The sequence below is a fragment of the Aethalodelphis obliquidens genome, unplaced genomic scaffold (assembly GCF_003676395.1).
Source record: "Aethalodelphis obliquidens isolate GAN/ISIS:26980383/991018 unplaced genomic scaffold, ASM367639v1 scaffold40, whole genome shotgun sequence".
NCBI lineage: Eukaryota > Metazoa > Chordata > Mammalia > Artiodactyla > Delphinidae > Aethalodelphis > Aethalodelphis obliquidens.
In genome coordinates, this window is record NW_020837984.1 from 13504686 (window position 1) to 13526818 (window position 22133).

The 22133-nt window shown below is 43.6% G+C and overlaps 1 protein-coding gene and 1 long non-coding RNA gene across 2 annotated transcripts in view; one reads left to right on the forward strand and one right to left on the reverse strand.

The window, feature by feature from the left end:
* ARHGAP25 (Rho GTPase activating protein 25) overlaps positions 1 to 22133 on the forward strand; it is a 90822-nt gene that overhangs the window by 21783 nt on the left and 46906 nt on the right. The gene's annotated exons all lie outside the window — the stretch shown is intronic.
* Positions 1753 to 12740, reverse strand: LOC113633601 (uncharacterized). The gene is made up of 2 exons (XR_003438267.1): positions 11838 to 12740; positions 1753 to 2855 (listed from the first exon to the last, which is right to left on the reverse strand). It is a non-coding gene; the product is annotated as an uncharacterized LOC113633601 (long non-coding RNA).

A 22133-nucleotide genomic window follows, 5' to 3' on the forward strand; every position in this document is an offset into this window, starting at 1 on the left:
ACGTAAAATAGATAGCCAGTGGGAAGCAGCCACATAGCACAGGGAGATCAGCTCGGTGCTTTGTGACCACCTAGAGGGGTGGAATAGGGAGTGTGGGAGGGAGATGCAAGAGGGAGGAGGTATGGGGATGTATGTATATGTATAGCTGATTCACTTTGTTGTAGGGCAGAGGCTAGCACACCATTGTAAAGCAATTATACTCCAATAAAGATGTTAAAAAAAAAAAGAAAGAAAGTCAGCATTTGATATTCAAAAAAAAAAAGAACTTATATTAGCTATGGAAACTTTTGAAGGTCAGGAGGAAGTGAGAATGTCAGGTGGTTCTGTGTAACAAACATGCAACAAATGAGAGCAGATGAAAAAGTTGTTTTGAAATTGACATCTAGTAAAACCGCATTTACTTTGGTCTGCAGTTGTATGAGTTTTGGCAAATGCCTAGAGTCATGTGATAACCAACATAATCGAGATAGACAGGTCCAGCACCGTCTCTTTTTAGCCAACCCCTCTTGGCCAACCCTGGGCAAACCCTCATCTGTTCTCCATCCCTATAGTTTTACTTTGTCCTAAATATCGTATAAATGGAATTGTATAGGACGTAGCCTGTCTGCAGTCTGATTTCTTTTAGACAGCAGAATGCATTTGAGATTCATCCATGTTCCTGCTTGTATCAATAGTTTCATCCTTTTTATTGCTGAGTATTATTGTATTGTGTGGATGTGGCCATTCATCAGTTGAAAGACACTGGGTTTGCTTCTGATTTTTAGGAGTTAGAATCGCCTGCTATAAATAGGTGCTTACAGGTTTTGGTGTGAATATAATGTCTCATTTCTCTTTGGTAAATTTTGAGTAGTGAGACTGCTGGGTCATATTGTAAGTGACTGCTTAACTTTGTAAGAAACTGTCACATTATTTCCCAACGTAGCTGTACCATTTTGTATTCCCACCAGCCGTGTTTGAAAGTTCCGGTTGCTTCTCATCCTTACCAGTCCTTAGTACTGTTAGTTTGTCTTTAAATTTTATTTCAGTCACTCTAATATGATTGTGAAGGTACCTCATTGTGGTGTTACTTTATGGTTTCCTGAGAGTTGATGATGTTTGGCATCTTTTCATTTAGTGAAGTCTCTGTTCAATAGTTTGCCCATTTAAAAAATTGGTTTGTTTGTTTACTTAGAGTTGAGTTTTAAGAATTCTTTATATATTCTGGGTACAATTCCTTTGTCAGAAATGTGGTTTGCAAATATTTTTTCCCAATCTGTGGCTTGCTTTTCATTCTCTCAGTGCCTTTCAAGGAGCAAAGGTTTTAATTTTGACAAAAACCAATATCAATTTTTTCTCTTATAGATAGTGCTTTCGGTGTCAAGAGTAGTTTGTAATAATCCCAACCCAGGACACTCCATGGATATCAAATATGTTTTGTAAATTTTATAGACGCTCTGAGTCTCTCATTCAGCTCCTGCCTGCAATGGTTTGCAAACATTTTCTTTCATATTTCCTCTCCAGCCCTGCCCACGTGAACACACCCACACACTTAAGCGTTACAAACACAGATTTCCTGTGCCACTCTGAACCCTCGGCCCTCCCTTTCCAGCCCCCCTCCCAGAGATCACAGAAGTCACATTTTCCAAAGTATTTTTTATCATGCAGGGGAAAGTGGTGGAGATTGGAATGGTCAGTGCTATTTTTATGGCCAAACACTCCAGAATGTCACTGTGAAGCCTCTTTCTCAAAATTATGCCAGTAGAAGTGGCACTATGGAAATTCATCCCCCAATATACATCCATCCCTCGTATAACAAAACTCACACTGTATATCAATGGGATTTAACGTTCAAGTGAATTTATTAGCTATGTTTGTCTATTTGTATTTTGAAATATCTTTCAATATATTCAAAGGAACAGATGTTTTCTGGGGCTATTTTTAAGTCTGAGTACAGCTTCCTTCCACTTCTCTTAGGTTGGATTTGAAGCCCTCACATTTCACAGTTGATACAATTAAGGAAATGCCAGAAAAGTGAAGGAGAGAGGGGAAGGGCGGAGATAAGGAGTTGAAGGAGAAAAATGTATGATCCGTTATTGAGCACACGAAGAAATCCTTTCTTCCATGTTTTAAATTCCACATTAAGAGGTTTACTACTTCTTTCCTGATTGTACCCCATGCAAGTTCATTATAAAACATGTCGGTTATTGTATCTCCATTTAGTGCATACACTGAGTTGAGTGAAATGATTCCCTTTCAACAAAACCTCATGAAAACATAAGTGATTTTTCACCTTGAAAAGGTCTTTTATGCTATAAGATGCGCCAGACCAGTGGGACTTGGAAGTGGGGGCAAATCCTGCCTGTCATGGTATCAATCACCGAGTCACCCATGCGTGGTTCCCCATCTTCTGCTTCCTGTTTGTCCATCTGGGCTTCCTGCTTCTTCAGGTTCTGCACCTACGACTTCAAGGCTTGGTTTGTCTTTCAGTGGCCATCGGCTAAAAGCAAACAAATGGATAAAGGAAAAAGAAAGAAGAATGATGTTCTTCTAGATCTTCTATGGGCACCAAGTGATGTGGTGCAGAGGCTGGGAGGACTGTCAAGGGGTGGCCAGCCACACAGAGAAGGATCAGGGCGAAGGTCTGTGTCTGCCTGTCGAAGAAGCCCACACTTCAGACAGATGCTTTCAGAAGAAATCCTAACATTTTTCTGAGGACCTTGGCCGATAATAGGGGAAACCCCTAGAGCATTTTTTTCAGACAGCTGATAAAGTTTGACAGCTTTGAAGAGGAAACAGCACTGCAGGATGTCAGCGGCAGAGTCACAGGGGAAACTCTGCCTCCTGCGAAGCCTCTCTCAAGTACCGTGAAGCGTAGCCTGAAATGGATAGAAATGCTGGTAAATAATAATATTTTATGAAGAAGTAAAATCTCAGTGATTTCCCACATCAGTAGCTCTAAGCAAGACCTTGACATTGATTTTTTTTTTCTATTGGGTTAAGTTTCATGGATTTTAGAATGATTTCTTCTGTGAATCCTCAAAAAATTTTTAAAGGAATTGTAAAATGTCACAGCAATGGAAATGTTCACACATTCCACAGCTCTCGAGTATATGCCACAGTAGAAGTGTCAGAAATTTTCTGTTGTGTCATTTTGTGTTTCTTTGAAACTCTCACCTTCATCACTTCCTTACACAGCTAAACACCAAACACTTGGCCTTGCTCCTAAGAACTTTTTCTTGACGTTTTCTTGAAGAGTTTTTCAATTTTCAGTAGTTGAATTTTCAGCAACATAGAGCATTCTTTCAGCTACCTCTCATTGGTTTGAGATAGACACTCCTTACCACCTAAGAAAGTATTCTATTCTTGATAATTAATTTTGCAATATCAATCGATATTGAAATTTATCAAATGTAAATTCACAATGTTTTGAAAACATATGGCTTTTCAATTCTTTTACCTATTGCTGTAATAAACCATTGAATAGTTTTCCTAACATTGAAATAACCGCATTCTTGGAGTATTCTAGACACTTGGGCTGCCTGAGTGGCAAAACAGGCAAATCTCTCACTTTGTGAAGTTTATGGTCTATTTTATTTTATTTTATTTTATTTTTTAACATCTTTATTGGGGTATAATTGCTTTACAATGGTGTGTTAGTTTCTGCTTTATAACAAAGTGAATCAGTCATACATAAACATATGTTCCCATATGTCTTCCCTGTTGCGTCTCCCTCCCTCCCACCCTCCCCATCCCACCCCTCCAGGCTGTCACAAAGCACCGAGCCAATATCCCTGTGCCATGCGGCTGCTTCCCACTAGCTATCTACCTTACTGCGTTTGTTAGTGTGTATATGCCCATGACTCTCTCTCGCCCTGTCACAGCTCACCCTTCCCCCTCCCCATAACCTCAAGTCCATTCTCTAAGAGGTCTGCGTCTTTATTCCTGCTTTACCCCTAGGTTCTTCATGACATTTTTTTCTTAAATTCCATATATATGTGTTAGCATACGGTATTTGTCTTTTTCTTTCTGACTTACTTCACTCTGTATGACAGACTCTAGGTCTATCCACCTCATTACAAATAGCTCAATTTCGTTTCTTTTTATGGCTGAGTAATATTCCATTGTATATATGTGCCACATCTTCTTTATCCATTCATCCGATGACGGGCACTTAGGTTGTTTCCATCTCCGGGCTATTGTAAATAGAGCTGCAATGAACATTTTGGTACATGACTCTTTTTGAATTTTGGTTTCCTCAGGGTATATGCCCAGTAGTGGGATTGCTGGGTCATATGGTAGTTCTATTTGTAGTTTTTTAAGGAACCTCCATACTGTTCTCCATAGTGGCTGAACCAATTCACATTCCCACCAGCAGTGCAAGAGTGTTCCCTTTTCTCCACACCCTCTCCAGCATTTATTGTTTCTAGATTTTTTGATGATGGCCATTCTGACTGGTGTGAGATGATATCTCATTGTAGTTTTGATTTGCATTTCTCTAATGATTAATGATGTTGAGCATTCTTTCATGTGTTTGTTGGCAGTCTGTATATCTTCTTTGGAGAAATGTCTATTTAGGTCTTCTGCCCATTTTTGGATTGGGTTGTTTGTTTTCTTGTTATTGAGCTGCATGAGCTGCTTGTAAATTTTGGAGATTAATCCTTTGTCGGTTGCTTCATTTGCAAATATTTTCTCCCATTCTGAGGGTTGTCTTTTGGTCTTGCTTATGGTTTCCTTTGCTGTGCAAAAGCTTTGAAGTTTCATTAGGTCCCATTTGTTTATTTTTGTTTTTATTTCCATTACTCTAGGAGGTGGGTCAGAAAGGATCTTGCTTTGATTTATGTCATAGAGTGTTCTGCCTATGTTTTCCTCTAAGAGTTTGATAGTTTCTGGCCTTACATTTAGGTCTTTAATCCATTTTGAGCTTATTTTTGTGTATGGTGTTAGGGAGTGATCTAATCTCATACTTTTACATGTACCTGTCCAGTTTTCCCAGCACCACTTATTGAAGAGGCTGTCCTTTCTCCATTGTACATTACTGCCACCTTTATCAAAGATAAGGTGTCCATATGTGCATGGGTTTATCTCTGGGCTTTCTATCCTGTTCCATTGATCTATCTTTCTGTTTTTGTGCCAGTACCATACCGTCTTGATGACTGTAGCTTTGTAGTATAGTCTGAAGTCAGGGAGCCTGATTCCTCCAGTTCCTTCTTTCGTTCTCAAGATTGCTTTGGCTATTCGGGGTCTTTTGTGTTTCCATACAAATTGTGAAATTTTTTGTTCTAGTTCTGTGAAAAATGCCAGTGGTAGTTTGATAGGGATTGCATTGAATCTATAGATTGCTTTGGGTAGTAGAGTCATTTTCACAATGTTGATTCTTCCAATCCAAGAACATGGTATATCTCTCCATCTATTTATATCATCTTTAATTTCTTTCATCAGTGTCTTATAATTTTCTGCATACAGGTCTTTTGTCTCCTTAGGTAGGTTTATTCCTAGATATTTTATTCTTTTTGTTGCAATGGTAAATGGGAGTGTTTTCTTGATTTCACTTTCAGATTTTTCATCATTAGTATATAGGAATGCCAGAGATTTCTGTGCATTAATTTTGTATCCTGCCACTTTACCAAATTCATTGATTAGCTCTAGTAGTTTTCTGATAGCATCTTTAGGGTTCTCTATGTATAGGATCATGTCATCTGCAAACAGTGACAGCTTTACTTCTTCTTTTCCAATTTGGATTCCTTTTATTTCCTTTTCTTCTCTGATTGCTGTGGCTAAAACTTCCAAAACTATGTTGAATAATAGTGGTGAGAGTGGGCAACCTTGTCTTGTTCCTGATCTTAGTGGAAATGCTTTCAGTTTTTCACCATTGAGGATGATGTTTGCTGTGGGCTTGTCATATATGGCCTTTATTATGTTGAGGAAAGTTCCCTCTATGCCTACTTTCTGCAGGGTTTTTATCATAAATGGGTGTTGAATTTTGTCAAAAGCTTTCTCTGCATCTATTGAGATGATCATATGGTTTTTCTCCTTCAATTTGTTAATATGGTTTATCACATTGATAGATTTGCGTATATTGAAGAATCCTTGCATTCCTGGAATAAACCCCACTTGATCATGGTGTATGATCCTTTTAATGTGCTGTTGGATTCTGTTTGCTAGTATTTTGTTGAGGATTTTTGCATCTATGTTCATCAGTGATATTGGCCTGTAGTTTTCTTTCTTTGTGACATCCTTGTCTGGTTTTGGTATCAAGGTGATGGTGGCCTCGTAGAAGGAGTTAGGGAGTGGTCCTCCCTCTGCTATATTTTGGAAGAGTTTGAGAAGGATAGGTGTTAGCTCTTCTCTAAATGTTTGATAGAATTCGCCTGTGAAGCCATCTGGTCCTGGGCTTTTCTTTGTTGGAAGATTTTTAATCACAGTTTCAATTTCAGTGCTTGTGATTGGTCTGTTCATATTTTCTATTTCTTCCTGATTCAGTCTTGGCAGGTTGTGCATTTCTAAGAATTTGTCCATTTCTTCCAGATTGTCCATTTTATTGGCATAGAGGTGCTTGTAGTAATCTCTCATGATCTCTTTTATCTCTGCAGTGTCAGTTGTTACCTCTCCTTTTTCATTTCTAATTCTATTGATTTGAGTCTTCTCCCTTTTTTTCTTGATGAGTCTGGCTAGTGGTTTATCTATTTTGTTTATCTTCTCAAAGAACCAGCTTTTAGTTTTATTGATCTTTGCTATTGTTTCCTTCATTTCTTTTTCATTTATTTCTGATCTGATTTTTATGATTTCTTTCCTTCTGCTAGCTTTGGGGTTTTTTTGTTCTTCTTTCTCTAATTGCTTGAGGTGCAAGGTTAGGTTGTTTATTCGAGATGTTTCCTGCTTCTTAAGGTGGGCTTGTATTGCTATTATGGTCTATTTTAAATGGTCTTTATAAAATGAGTGAGGAATTGGCCCTTGTACAGCAATGACCACAATTCAGTTTTAGAAGACTTTCATCTTTCCAGAAAGTTCCCTCCTGCCCATTTGCGGCCAATCTCTACTTTTACCCTCAGCTCCAGGCAACCTCCCATCTGCTTTCTGTCTCTAGAATGTTGACTTTTCTGGGTACTTTTCTTCCATGGATTTGCAATATGCTGTCTTTTGCATTCAGTGTCTTTCACTTGCATAAGGTTCTTGAGGGTTACCATCTTGTAACTTGTATCAGTACTTCATTCCTTTTTATTTGGGGGCAGTGTTGCATTGCACAGCTATGCACTTTGTGTTCATGCATCCAGCAGCTGATGGACTCTAGATCGTTTCCAGTTTGACCATTATGAATAACGCTGCTGGAAACACTTGCATACAAGAAATCTGTGGACGTGTGCTTTCACTCCTCGTGAGGAGATTCCTAGAAGTGGAATTGCTGGGCGGCATGGTAAGCGTACCTGTAACTTTTTAAGAAGCATTCAGTTTACGGAGTGAGGCTCTGTTCATGGAGAATTTCTTTTTTTTTCTCCTTGGCGAAGCCCCAGGTTAGTTGGAAAAGTCTTCCCTGCTCTCACTGGTTCAATGGCCCAGGTTAGGAGCCAGCAAGACAGGCCCTCCCACCCTTGCTTTGCTGGCGGGACTTTCAGCCCCTGGGGTAAGCAGATAGCACAGCATGCCCAGCCAGGTCTTTGTGCTCTGGGGGCCTCCCTCCGTTTCCCCCAACGAGTGCTGCTGGCCCCCTCTAGGAGGTGGTGCAGATTCTTTGGGGGACCATCCCACTCTCGTGGACAATTTCTCCTCCACAGACACTGAAATGTGGGTTGGTCGGCTCTTTCAGTTTGGTCCTGCCTAGCCTCCAGCTCACAGAAATCCTCCTCTCCACAAATAGCTCACAGACAGCATGCTTCCTTACTTTTAGTTTCATTTCCCATTTCCCATTGTTATCACTGAAGTCATTCTCTGGTCATTTTGATGGAAATTTGGAAATGGGGCTGTTACACCATGGGGTCAAACCGTCCAGAATTTCAGGGGCTCCTTCCTTCCTGGGATCCCCCAGAGCACCCCCTTGTGCTCCCTCAAGCCTTTCTGCTGACTCTTCTCTTTCCCCAAGCCCTGCCCTTTCTCAGCCCCAAAGAACTTGCTCTGGTTCTATGGTTTCTGTGATGTCTGGGCTGACCCTCCAAACTATACTGATCTCCCTCCCTCGCTGAGCACATTCTCTCTTATTTTCTTTCCTAAATAATGAGTCTGCTCGGCTCGCCTTTTCTCTAATTCGACACTCTGAGCACATTACGGTATTAGTAGAAACTGCTCATATACAAAGAGTGGAAGAATTTGGGGTCTAGAAGGACCTTAGCAAACATCCTGTTCAACAGCCTCATTTTATATATGCAGAAACTAAGATCTGCAAAACTTATTCTTGTAAATGACAACAATAATAAGCAAACCTATACCTACTGTATATTTCATAAAGGACATTTATATATTGTATCCTGCTGGGAAGTAATCCCATCAGGCAGGGAAGGGTGATTTGCCCAAGAGAGCATAGCTAGCTTCTGAAATGCTCTATTGGAAAACTTTTGGAATTCACTTTGGTTTAGATTATGAAAATTCTTCCTAACATTGGGACTGATTCCTCTCAGTCAGTTCTTTCTTGACTCATGTTAAGTTTTAAATTTTTTAATTTGGGAAACAGCCTGCAGATCATTGAAGAAAAAGCTGACGTTCAGATTTTACAAATAACTTTTGTTCCATTTTGTTTGAAAAAATGACAGCATGAGAAGACATAAAAATTACCCATAATCCCACCTATCAGGAAAATAACCTATAACCCTACACCAGTCTGGTGTGAATCTTGCATTGTGTTTTTCTGTGCTACACCACACATGTATTTATGACTTTCTTACACTATAGTATGTGTGTGTGTGTGTGTGTGTGTGTGTGTGTATTTTTAACAAAATGGAGTCATCCTGTGTATATTGGAGTAAGCAGTTTTTAACCTAACTACATAAATTCAATGTTTTCCATGTCATTATTATTTTTTTTCCATGTCTTTATAACTCAGGAAAGCATCAACTTTAATGGTATATAGTATTTTACTTTATGAGTATACCATACTTCGTTCAACTGATTCCGTGTTGTTGGACATTTACTTGTTTACATTTTTCAAGCAACAATGCTGCAGTGAATATCTTTGTAAATAAATTTAAGATACATTCATTATTATCTCAACTAAATTAGTAGAAGGCTTCTTGGTCAAAAAGGCATGGATGTATTTGCAGATGTTTGTATGTAAAGCCTGGTTTAAAGTTGGAGAGATGGGGCTTCCCTGGTGGCGCAGTGGTTGAGAGTCCGCCTGCCGATGCAGGGGACACGGTTCATGCCCCGGTCCGGGAAGATCCCACATGCCGTGAGCCATGGCCACTGAGCCTGCGCGTCCGGAGCCTGTGCTCCACAACGGGAGAGGCCACAACAGTGAGAGGCCTGCGTACCGCAAAAACAAAACAAAACAAACAAACAAACAAAAAGTTGGAGAGATGCATCCAGAAAGATGATGGGGTCCGTAATATTTGGGGGCTAAGGTATCACCCCAGAATAAATCGATCACGCAGCCTGTTTAATTGTCAGCCCTTGAGTAATAGTTACAGTGGCTTTTGTCTTTGTACCTCCTACCCTGTATTATTACTGGGACTTCTCAGGGGATCTTCTTTAGCCTAATATCGAAATTCACACTCTAACCAGGACGTGTCAAACCATCTGTGTTTGATTAAAATCACCAAGATTATGTCTTTTGCCAAATTCATTTTTCTTAATCAATTACATAAACGTATCACTACAGACCTGTGACCTTGATATGGAACTGGATTCTTGCCTGAGTTGGCAAATTAAGTTAGTCATGTTGCACATTAAAAACAGGATTACAGCATGAAGTATCGGCTGAAAGATGTTTGATAGGTCAAACAAAAAAATTTAGAGTTGAAAAATTTTTTTTTTAATTTAGAGTTGGAAAAGCATTCAAGATGGTTTATTTCCATCCTTTTATTTTACAAATGAAGAAATGAAGACTCAGAAAGGCCCTGAGAGTTACACAGCTGGTTTGTGTCTGAGCTGGAACTTGAATCTGGGTCTCTTGATGGCCAGTCAGATACGCCTTCCACTGCTCTAGGCTGCCTGCCTGCCTGCTTGCTACAGGGCTGGAAGGGAGACTATCATCCAGTGTTGGCCATCTACCAGGCCCCAATAGCCTATGAACTAGCACTTCCGCCCATGTTGTCATTGTAAACTCTGATAATCAGTCACTCTATTCTTTCCATTGATCTGGAACTAGGCCTCCGATGTCCCAGACGTTACTTCCGGTCAGAAGGAATTGTCTAGCAAGTCTCTTTGCCTTCCTTGCAACAGCTGTTTTTTTAAGCTCCTTCTGTGACCCTGGGGAATTATATATGTGCGTGTGTGTGTGTGTGTGTGTGCGTCTGTGTGTGTGTACATGTACACAGACAGACCATCACCACCATGAACAGTTTGAGTACAAGCTGACTTTACAGGAAATATTATCCGTAACTGGAAGCATCAGGAGTCCCTCGGTTCTTCCCCTTCATTAACTGATAAAGTGACAGCGCGGGGGCAACGGAGGGGCTGGATCTGTCCGGGGCGGGGGAATGTGTACGTGTGTGGTAGAACATCTGTGTAACATCACTTCGCTGTGCTCAGAGGAATAACTAACAGGTCTGGAAATGCAGGCCTGGGAAAACCAGCAAGTTGAAGTTCAGGGCAAGAGCTGATGTGTGAAAAAATCTTAAGCCTAAAAGAATTTATTTTTTAAGGCCTAGTAGAATCTTGAAAAAGATTTTTTTATTATACATACATTTCAAACACCAACATAGAGAATAAATATAATGAAATGCCATGTAGATCCATTACTGAAATTCAAAATTATGAAGAATTTTTTACATCTGCTTTATTCCTTTGTTTCTCTTTTCTTTGCTGAGATATTTTAAAGCCAATCCCGGACACTGTGTCATTTTATTCCCCATGCTTAAGTATGCATCTTTGAAAATACGGACATTTTATTTCCTAATCACATGCCTAATCACACCTACGAAACTAATTCATAATTTATGGGTGTCCTCTGTCCTCCATCCATAATCTAATGGCCTCCATTTTTAATAGAATCTTTTATCAGATTGTAGAAAAATGATACAGATGAACTTCTTTGCAAAGCGGAAATAGAGACATAGACGCAGCGATCAAACATATGGATAACAAGGCGGGGAGGGGGGCGGGATGAATTGGGAGGTTGGGATTGACATATACACACTATTATGTATAAAATATGTAACTAATGAGAACCTACTCTATAGCACAGGGGACTCTACTTGGTGTTCTGTGGTGACCTAAAGGAGAAGGAAATCCAAATATGAGTGGAGAGATATATATATATATAGCTGATTCACTTTGTACAGCAGAAAGTAATGCAACATTGTAAAGCAACTATACTCCAATAAAAATTAATAAAAAATGAATCTTTTAATCAGATTGTAGAGTAAGAGAGACCTATTATGACTTGTATGCCAGGCCCATTCCACTGCAACAACTGTTCGTTGTTCACACTCTTATTAGAACCGTATGGTTAAAAATCACTATTCCCGAGGACCAGAGAGGGCCTCAGGAACAGACTGGAGTGACATCTGTAGGCTGGTTGATAGCTTGTAGCTTCATCAAGGCCCAGTGCTTGATTATTGAGGCCAGCCAGCCCTTAGGCAATGGCCTGGTTGGGTCACTGCTGTGAGTTACTAGAGCCACAGAATTTAGCTGGGCTTATAAAATATAAATACTTCAAGCATTCTAATGCACTACCTATTTATGAATGCTAGTGACTAAGCAGAACCCCTTACCTGGAGCAAATGACTGGCTTTGACCGTGGAAGGGTCAATAGTTCTGGAGCTTACTGTGTCAATGATGCAAAGTCCTTCCTTCCATCCATATCTGGGAAGCCAGTTAGCTTGGATACAGTTAAGGGGCCACAGTGTGGACCTCGGGGTGTGTGTGCCCCCCGATTGCCAAATCTCCACTACACCGTGTGCTGAGGAAGAGGCAGTTCCGAGCAGTGTTTAGTCGGAAGCACTCACAATTCTGCATGCTTCTTGTTTTTATGCTTGGCTTCCTGTTATGCAAAGATAGGCCGAGGGGGCTGGTGAAGTGTTGCAATGGATGGAGACACAGGCCCACAAGAGACAACTGCTCTCCACATTCCCGAGACACGCGAGCTGCAGAATGAACACCAGAAGGGTGGCCCTGGAAAGGTAGCCTAGTCAGGCGGATTCACAGTGTAGAACTTGCAAGCCTGAAGAAGAAACCGAAAGCCAGCTCTCTCTCTCTTATTCATATGCTACAGAGACCGCATTTTTGCTTCTTCCTGCAAAAGACATAGCTGCATGTGCTAAATCTCTTTGTGAAGCAGCGTTTGCTTTTTTACATTGAAAGGCTTACTTGTCAAACAATACATTTCTATGAGCTATAGAACATGGGGCAATTAAACCTGCTCAGTTCCTGGGTCTGGAGACAGGTATTCAGGGAACAACCTTAGGTATTTCTTTGAATTAGGTTGTGTAAATGTGTCTCAGGGCAAGCGGCCTGGGAAGGCCCGTGTGACTGAATTCTGGGTGCCCAGAGAAAGCCCCTTGGCTGTCCTTAGTCTCACATCTCATTACCTTTTGGGGGGTTGGGGGTGGAGCAAAGTTTTTTAAGCGCAAGTTAAAAAAGAAACTGAGAATTAAAAAAAAAAAATCCAGGAGAGTAATCACAGGATAAATTTATCCTGAAGTCTAAATGCCAGGTTTTGAGAGTGGAAAGATTTTTAAATTTCCCCACCCCCCTGAATGGTGGGTGCTTCAAAGAAGAGGTCAGTTTGCCTTTGACAAGGAAAAGAGAAAAGAGGTAAAGAAAGTGGGCCTGGAGGTTCTGAAGTTAAAAGACTTAATTTTCTTCTAGGAGGGCTGTCTTCCCACAGTCTGATAACTAGACAGGCTGAGGGTCTGCAAGTGTGTTGGGGGTGTGTGTGGATGTGGGTGTGAATGTGTGTGTGTGTGTGGGTGCGTGTGGGTGAGTGTGGTGTGTGAGTGTGTGGATGTGGGTGTGAGTGTGTGTGGGTGTGTGAGTATGGGTGTGAATGTGGGTGAGTGGGTGGGTTAGTGCATGTGTGAGTGTGTGTGAGAGTGTGTGCGTGTGTGTGAGTGAGTGAGTGTGTGTGTGGGTTAGTGTGTGGGGGTGTGTGGGTGTGAGTGTGTGGGGGTTAGTGTGTGTATGAGTGTGTGTGTGGGGGGTGAGTGTATGAGTGTGTGTGGGTGTGGGTGTGGGTGAGTGTGTGGGTGTGGGTGTGAGTGTGTGTCGGGTGTACACAATGGTGTTTGGACCCCTACTGACCATCTCCAGGGAGGCAGCCATGCGGGGGCCTGCTGTTTCCCACGGCTTCCAGGGCTGCCTCTTCAGCAAGGGTGGGGGGCCCTCTGTGAGCTGCCCCGTGGGCCGAGTGCGGGGCCCCCCTCGGGTTGGTTCCGTGCTCCTCTCTCCCACGCCTCAGCCCCACTGGGCTTTGGTCAGGTTCCTTAGGTCTCTTCAAAGGAGCTTGTGCAGAGAGCCAGTAAGTCGTGGCAGGACCAGTAATATGTCCATTTTCCTGACGGGGTGTTAGGACAGCCTCAGGGCTGGGCTGGAGGCTTCAGTGCTACTTCCCCGTCACTCTTTCATCAAGGCCTGCCGAGCCTTGCAGAGCTTAGGATGGAAGGAAAAGGTAGCACAAAGTGGTTTATGCATAACATTGCGGCAGAATGGGTGGAGGCCGAGGCTGGTGTCTCCGTGATGGGAATAGTGGCCCGTCCCCTTTTCATCTCACCCCTACTGTCTAACCCTGTGAATTATTACACACGATTCTCAGTCTAGGCACCTCTCTTTACCACTAGAGCATGTGCCTCTCTGTGGGCTGTGTGGCCTAGGTACGGATATTGGGCTTTGAAATTAGATTTCTAGCCGTGTACCTGGGCAAATCACTTCAGTTCTGTGAGCTCCGGTTCCTGGTCTGTAAGATAGAGCTTACCATGAAGAGGTAGGGTGAGCCTTCAGCCAGGATGCCTTGATAGATAAGTGTGCTTGCACGGTGTCTAGCGCAGGTAAGACCTCATTGAATACGTCACTGTTGGTGGGGATCATTATTACATCAGGGATTCTATCTTCCCCGGCTGCTCTGCTTGCATGGGCTCAAGTGAGCACATCTAGACGTCCCACAAATGGGTAGATCAGTCAACGTTTGTTGCAAATGGAAAATGCCTCAAGGTGACTCACATTTCTCTCTAAAATGTTTCTTTTATTCACTCAAGAAATATTTATTGAGAACCTTCAATTGGCCAAATGCTCTTCTAGAAGGTGTGGTTTGATTGGTGAAAATAATTTATAAAAATCCCTGCCCCTGGGAACCTATTTTCTGATACCTGAGCCTCCGTCTTTTCCCATTTCATGGTTTGTGATTGATTATGAATCTCCTTCTTTATACAAGGAGAACATGACAGAGCTCTGGCCCGTCAAGAACTAGGGCTGGGGGCTCCCCTGGTGGCGCAGTGGTTGAGAGTCCGCCTGCCGATGCAGGGGACACGGGTTCGTGCCCTGGTCCGGGAAGATCCCACATGCCGTGGAGCGGCTGGGCCCGTGAGCCATGGCCGCTGAGCCTGGACGTCCGGAGCCTGTGCTCTGCAACGGGAGAGGCCACAACAGGGAGAGGCCCACATACCGCAAAAAAAAAAAAAAAAAAAAAAGAACTAGGGCTGGGATGGAGGCAGCTATCGGCAGCAGGGTGCGGTAGGATGCATTTTTGTGTGCCAGGGTGCACAGCAAATATTTGAAGCCTCACAATCTAGAGTTCACTAATTTAGAGAGCTTCCTCTATTTTTTAAACTCTGCACATTACCTAGCTCCACTCCCTGCACATAAGACATGCCCAAGAAATTTTTCTGATTGGTTAATTTAAAGGATATGAATTTCTTTGTTAAAGAGAATCCATCCTATGAATTTTCTATTTGAACTTTAGTCAACATTAACACACACACACACACACACACACACACACACACACACGTACACTTCCTTCCTCTCTTTGTTCCTTCCAATTAACTTTTCTAAGCCAGACACAGTGATGCTCCTCAGGATACTAAAATGAATAAGACGTGGTCTTTGCCCTCAAGAACCTCTCCATAGCTCTAGCACCTTGTAACCTGCAGACATGCCATAAAAGCACAAAGATATTTATTCCTCACTACTCAGCCATAAAAAAAATGCGATAATGCCATTTGCAGCGACACGGATACAAACTATAGATTATCATACTAAGTGAAGTAAGTGAAAAAGAGAAAGACAAATACCATATGATATCACTTACATGTGGAATCTAAAATAAGGCACAAATGAACATATTTGCAAAACAGAAACAGTCTCACAGACATAGAGAACACACTTGTGGTTGCCATGCGTGAGGTGGGGGGGAGAGGGATAGACTGGGAGTTTGGGGTTAGTACAATAGCTGCAAATTATTACATTTAGAATGGATATACAACGAGGTCCTACTGTATAGCACAGGGAACTATATTCAATATCTTGTGGTAAACCATAATGGAAAAGAATTGAAAAAGAATGTATATGTGTAACTGAGTCACTTGCTGTACAGCAGTAATTAGCACAACATTGTAATTCAACTATACGTCAATAAAAAAATAAATTAAGAAAAAAAGATATTTATTCCTGAGCCATGGGGCCTTCTGCTCACCTACACAGCCAAATATCATTTTCTGAGAGAGAACACTGAGATCAGAAACTCAAACACTTCTTTGTGGGCTTCCCTGGTGGCGCAGTGGTTGAGAGTCCGCCTGCCGATGCAGGGGACACGGGTTCGTGCCCCGGTCCGGGAAGATCTCACATGTCGCGGAGCGGCTGGGCCCGTGAGCCATGGCCGCTGAGCCTGCGCATCCGGAGCCTGTGCTCCACAATGGGAGAGGCCACAACAGTGAGAGGCCCACGTACCAAAAAAAAAAAAACCCCAAAACCCCCACTTCTTTGTAAAGGACCTCTTGCTTCTGAATGGTGCTTTATGTCCTTAAGGGTCCTCTTGCAGAACGTGGATGTCTGTACAAGTGCATGGTCAAGAGTCTTGGCAGAAACGGTGAGCAGGGCTGAAACCCAGTTGGTGCTCCTATCATCAAGCTGTTACCCTGGAGAGTGGCTGCATCCATCCATCCAGAGGCACCATCTTCTCCCCCAGGACAGCTCCTGGTCCAGGGGTGTGAGATGGACCAAAACTGGCCCTGGATCTTTGCTTGGCACAAGAGGGCAGCCTCTCTCCTTTCACTCCCCTTCCAGGAAGCAACCCCTGCTCCATTGCGAAGCTCTTGGGGATAGTGGATTTTCTTGCTGTGCTTCTTTTCTCCCACACTGTTACCTAATGCAAGCTCTGTAAAGTCCCAAGGAAAACAGTAACCTTCTCTGTCTTGTATCTAAGTTGATCTCCAGTGCTTTGAGTTAATGCTAGTCTCCTCTGGGATCAGCCTTTTCTTTGATTTCTGAACATCTATTATGTTACTTTCCGGATCAGAGATTCTCACATCCTGGCTTTCACTTGTACCTCTTTTTCCCCAATAAGCTCTTTCTGAGCCCACAGGCCTCACCTGTCAAAACTAGAATTCTGGGGAAGTCGAAATCTCTCAGCCCACCCTCATATAGCATCACACCCAGAACAGGACTTTCCTGCCTATTCCAACCCACCACGTTCTCTGCTTCCTTCCCAGCTTCGACGAACGAGTCTCTCAGGTCTCTGAATGTTTGTGGGGCAGGGTTGTGTCTGATGGATCTTAGATCCCAGACCCAGTCACTGCTCCCAGCGCGTGCCAAGGGCTCAGCCAATGTGCATTGGATGAATGCATGGAGAAGGCCCCTCACCTGAGCCACCCAAACCCCAAACTCCCACCCACCTCCTGTTCAGCCAGCTCTGGAGCTCTGGTGGTCTGCCTCATCATTGCCTCTCCTACGCTTTCCATCTCCCTGGCCGCCATCCTAATTCAGGCCTCCAGATTCACACCTGGAATTTTGCTTTCCTCATTCTCTCTCCCTCCTTTCCTCTCTTCCCTTTCATCTCTTCTTCCTTTTCTCTCATATAACATAATATCCAGTCCATTCTACGATATACTGCTAACAATAATAGCTTCCATTTAATGCCCATGTTTTAAGAGGCAGACGTTGGCTGGGGCCCGTCCACTTATCTTTGTTAATCCTTATAGACTGGCCACTCCACGAGCTGTGTATTATTATCACAGTTTCACAGAGAAAGTAACTGGCTCTCAGAGACAGAACATGATTCACCCAGGGCTGCATATGTAGAAGCCTGTGCTCTCTGCTACCTCACCCTGCCCTCTCTTTGTCAGCACTGTGTTAGATGTGGGGGATACAGGGCGAACAAGGCTAAGCATGAAAGCAGAGCCCCTGTCCTCTTAGAGTTCAAGTTGAGAGAGAAGACAGAGTAAGAAAAAGCACCAGGAGGGATGATAAGTGATTTGAAGGACATGTGTCCCCAGTTAAGAGGGAATAGAGCCCAGGGTGTGACTCAGTCTGCCTGGGCTGAGAAGTCTTCTCATGGGAGGTGTGGCCGGAAGTAAGTCTTGAAGGACGAACAAGAACATTTCAAGAACTGGGGGTGGGTGAGAATGGGTGGGGAGAAGAGTCCAGCAGAGGGAATGGAATACCATCATGGATGGAGTGCAGAATGGGTATGCAGGAAGAGAGCAGGAGATGCAACAGGAGAATCACAAGGGACTCTGAACCCCATGGTAGGGAGCTTAGTCTTCATCTTTTAGGATGAAGATGTTGGAGGGTCACTGAAGGCTTCTAGGTCAAAGAGTAACATGATCAGATTTGTGTTTCAGAAGGACCATGTCACAAACAATGTCATCAGTGGATTAGAGATGAGATTGGTAGGAGGGAGACAGGACAGGGAACTATTGCGGCAATCCCGGGAGAGGATAAATGGGCCAAGAAAACCAGGTAGGGGTAGAGAGTAGGGATCAGAGAGAAAAAGAGCTATTGATTGTGAGGACTGTAGGAATGGGTCAGCCTTCTGGTTTGGCTGGTTGACCGGGGAGAAGTCAGTCACAGCAAACCATAGAAAAGCAGGCTTGGGTGTGTTTGTCACATAAGCCCGGGGAACGGTAGGAGGTAGGGGGACAAAGACGGTAAGTTCAACTAGCATCACGTGACCTGGAGATCCTTACGGAGGTACCTGCGGGCAGTCGGGTAGATGAGTCTGCAGCTCAGGAGAGGGTGTCTGGGGGTCAGCTATGTATATTCTACTCCCTTTTCAACTTTATTTAAACAAGGTTCCCAGACTAATGCACTGCTCAGATCAACATATTGAGAAAATACCTTCAGTGGTTTTCCAGCTTTGATTGAACTATTCCCATCTCACATGTTCGGAGCCTCTAAAACAGAATCTAAACTCATGCAGAGTTGAGAGAAGATGGAAGAAATAGCTCAGAAGTAGACCCTAGAAGATTTTGTGATTGATTTTCTGTGGGGGGAGGGTGGAGTCAGAAGATGAGAAGATAAAGAGAGGAAGTGATAACACCTCCCCAGCTGACTTCCCTGTTTATACTTCCTCCTTTAATTTTTTCTCGCTCCAACTTGGGGCAAAAAGCAGCTACCTTCTACTGCAGAACCAGCACCCCTGAGACTGTGGAACTTCTTTCACGTGTCTTCTTTCTATGTCTCTTCTTGCCCTCCCTCACCTGCAGACCAAAATGCAGCCTATGTGGTTCAATTACTTAACTTGTCTCTATTTTATCATGAACCTCCCTTGCTTAGGTACGTGAGATTGGTCCCTGTTAGCTCTCAGATCAGGGTTGAACTTCTCACTCTGAAAAGAAGCTACTTTTCGGGAACTTCCAGTTTGATTTCTCTCTTTGATGAAATGCTACCCATACCTTTATGGCCCATTTTGTCTCATGCTTGGTAATGACACTATTCAGATTCCCGGAAGAGCCAACCAATAGACCTTTCTGTGATGATGGAAATATTCTCTTCCTGTGTTGTCCATTACTATAGCCATGAGCCACACGGGCTACTACTGAGCACTTGAAATGCAGCTGGTGTGACCAAGGCACTGAATTTAATTTATTTTAATTCATTTCAATGTCCGTATCCAGTCACGGCAAGTGGCTACAGTACTGGACAGTGCAGTGCTGGGGGCTTGTTCTTTCTTTATCTACTAGAATACGGGTGGGTTTCCCACCTCCCTAGGGTGTTCTGCAAACTCTTAGCAACTGCCTTCCAACTACCCGCCTTTTGCTGGTCTTCCCTCGGCCCCCGGTCCAGCCCACGGCCTGGCTCAGACGTCCTTCCCGAAGGGCTGGGATCGTGCGCTCTGTATGTGATGACTGGCTCACAAGCAAAGCTTATCACAGTTATTATTTTCATTATGAGAAACACCTCTAGAAATAGTAACAGATCTCTTTGTTTACTTTATCCGGGAACATGTCACACCCACAGACAAGAGAGACTGTTCAAAGGAACGAACGAGGAAAGTCGTCAAAAACAAGTCCAACTCAGGGCCCACCAGGCTTTCTTCTCTGCTATTTGAATCACCCCATGATAGGGCTGGCCGACGAGCCATACTGAGGGCCGAGGTGGGAGATGGCTCTGATATGGGACGGAAGGAGCCCCTGCTTCGTTACTGTCTCATCAGAACCCCTGCTGTCATCTCACCAGTGTTCAGGCCTGATTCGAGCAGTGACAGTTTGCTCTGAGTCATCTGTACTCATGGCCCAGTGCCCACAGTCATATCACGTATGGTGGATGTATGGGTGAATGGGATCATTTCTGAAATATAACAGATGGTTAGCCAAGGCCTTGATCCCATGCATACGGACAAGGTGTCCACCTACTTGTCACCAGGACATCAAGACCCCTCTTGGCCAAGTATGAGAACGTAACATTCTCATATCTACTCTTCCTTCGCCAGGCCATTCTGCAATGCACAGATGCTTCTCGGGGGAGGTTTTGAGTGTTGCATATTTGTTTTTGCTATTATTGTTTTGGCCACTACAGAGCATAAAAAAGTTTCCCAGAGCTATCCCAGCAGCTGAATTCTTCTGTGCTGGGTTCATTCTCTTCAGTCTATGGTGTCTTTTTGGCCCCTGCTCCCCCTATCCTACTTCTCCAATTCTTGTTGGAGTTCTTCAGTTTCTCCCATTTTCTAGAGCAGTCCGAACAGTTCCTGTGGGTCTCTGGGGGTAGCCTGAGTCTGCGGGGACCTGAGTCTTCACAGCCACCACGTGGCACCCACCTGCTTTCCTCCTCTCCTGCGCTGGCTGCCTTTGGTGGTGTCACCCTAGAAGCCTAGAAGGCCTCCCTCCCAAGTCTGATACTGCTTCAGCTGGATGAGCACAGAAGTCACTCTGGGCTGGGCAGAGGCTACCGAGGGGAGGGAAAATCCCCGTGCGTCTGCCAGAATTCCTCACTCTTCAGAAATTCTGCGTGCCAACCATTCTTTCCATCTCTGCCCTGTTTCTAGCACGAATGTGAGTCTTTCCATGTTACAGTTTCTGACCTAGAGAGACACAGAGCTGGACACAGTTCTTCCAGTTCCCTCCTCCCCACTGTATTCCTGCCCAAACCCTCCTCTGTTTCCTTCAGATCATTTAAACAGCCTTAGAGCAAGTGATCAGCCCCAGAGTGGCTGTTCTTTGAGTTACAGGTGGAAGACCTTGAAGACTGCAGTGAACTGAAGATTAAGATCAAAGATAAAATTCTTAACTGGCGTGCCGGGACACATGGATATAAAGCAAACCCTTTGCTAACACACTGCTAAATTTTCATCAAAATGTCAAGTTACTTTTTATTGCAACAGGGTATGGGAGTATCTGCACTCTTATGATATCTGTCTAATAGGAGGTTGAATCAGGTGTGTCTTGTGCCCTGGTGTACAGCATAGTATGATCTCTCCAGTCCCTGGTGGGAGGCGAGGGGTGACTGCAAGTTGGCACCTTGGGAATGAGGGTATGTGACAGGAGCGCAGACCACTTGTGGGGTTGAGGGAGCCCAGTTAGGGCAGAGTCCACTTCAGACAGCAATCCAGGATGAGCTATGTAAATAGGGTGGTAATTCTGGATCCAGTTAGACTCAGTGGAAGAAAGACTCTGTAATGCTGTATAAAATTCTGGTATTTGAAAGCAAGTCATGAATATAAATAAAAGACAAAAACTATAGGCCTAGAGGGAGATAGAAAGAAAGGAATCAAAAGCGATGAGAGAAGCTGTTGATTCAATGCATTGAAAATGGGAATAGAGGAAGAGGGAAAGTTTGACAATGCAACAATATTTTGAAACGAAGAGGGAAGTTTAGGAGGTTCTCGAAGATGATCTCCATCTTCGCAGTAGGAAGTAAAGTCATCTGTTGATAAAAATAATGAGTGACATTTGCTCACCTTGGACCAGGGACTGTGCAAAGTGGTTTATATATATTAACCTGTTTAATCTCCACAGCAGTTCCGTAGAATAGGGGCTATGATGATCCTAATTTCACAAGCAAGGAAACTGAGGCTCAGAGAAGTTGCATAATGTACCCAGGGTCAAAAAGCAAAGAAAGGAAAAACTGGTCTTTACCAGGTGAGATGAGATTGAATGAGAGTGGAGCTGGCTTAGTTCAGCTTCTTCGGGAATGCTCTGGGGACTGACAAAAGCTGGATAAAGGGATTATAAGACGGAGACTTCCTTGCAAGGAGGAGAATGCAAACACTGGGGACTGGCAAGTGTGGAGCACACCGCATAAGGTCGAGGAGACACGGAGCTCCAATGGGGTTTTAAGGGAACTGTTGAACCAGCTGCGAAAGAAGGAAGGGGAGAATCAGAGGAAGGACATGTTGACTCCCAGGGGACCACAGGCCGGCTGATGGATCGCTGTGGAGAGGAGGAAAGGAGAGAGTTATCCTGGGTGGGAGTTACCATGGAGACGAGCTGCAGACACCTGGATCTAATCTGATGAGAGGCAGAGCTCTTATGTGAAAACAAAAGCAAACTACAGGATGCAGTGGGTTGGGGTGGTCTGGATTCAAATTCTGCATCTGTGTCCTGGTGGCAGATTCATGTCATTTTCAAATGCTTGTGTGC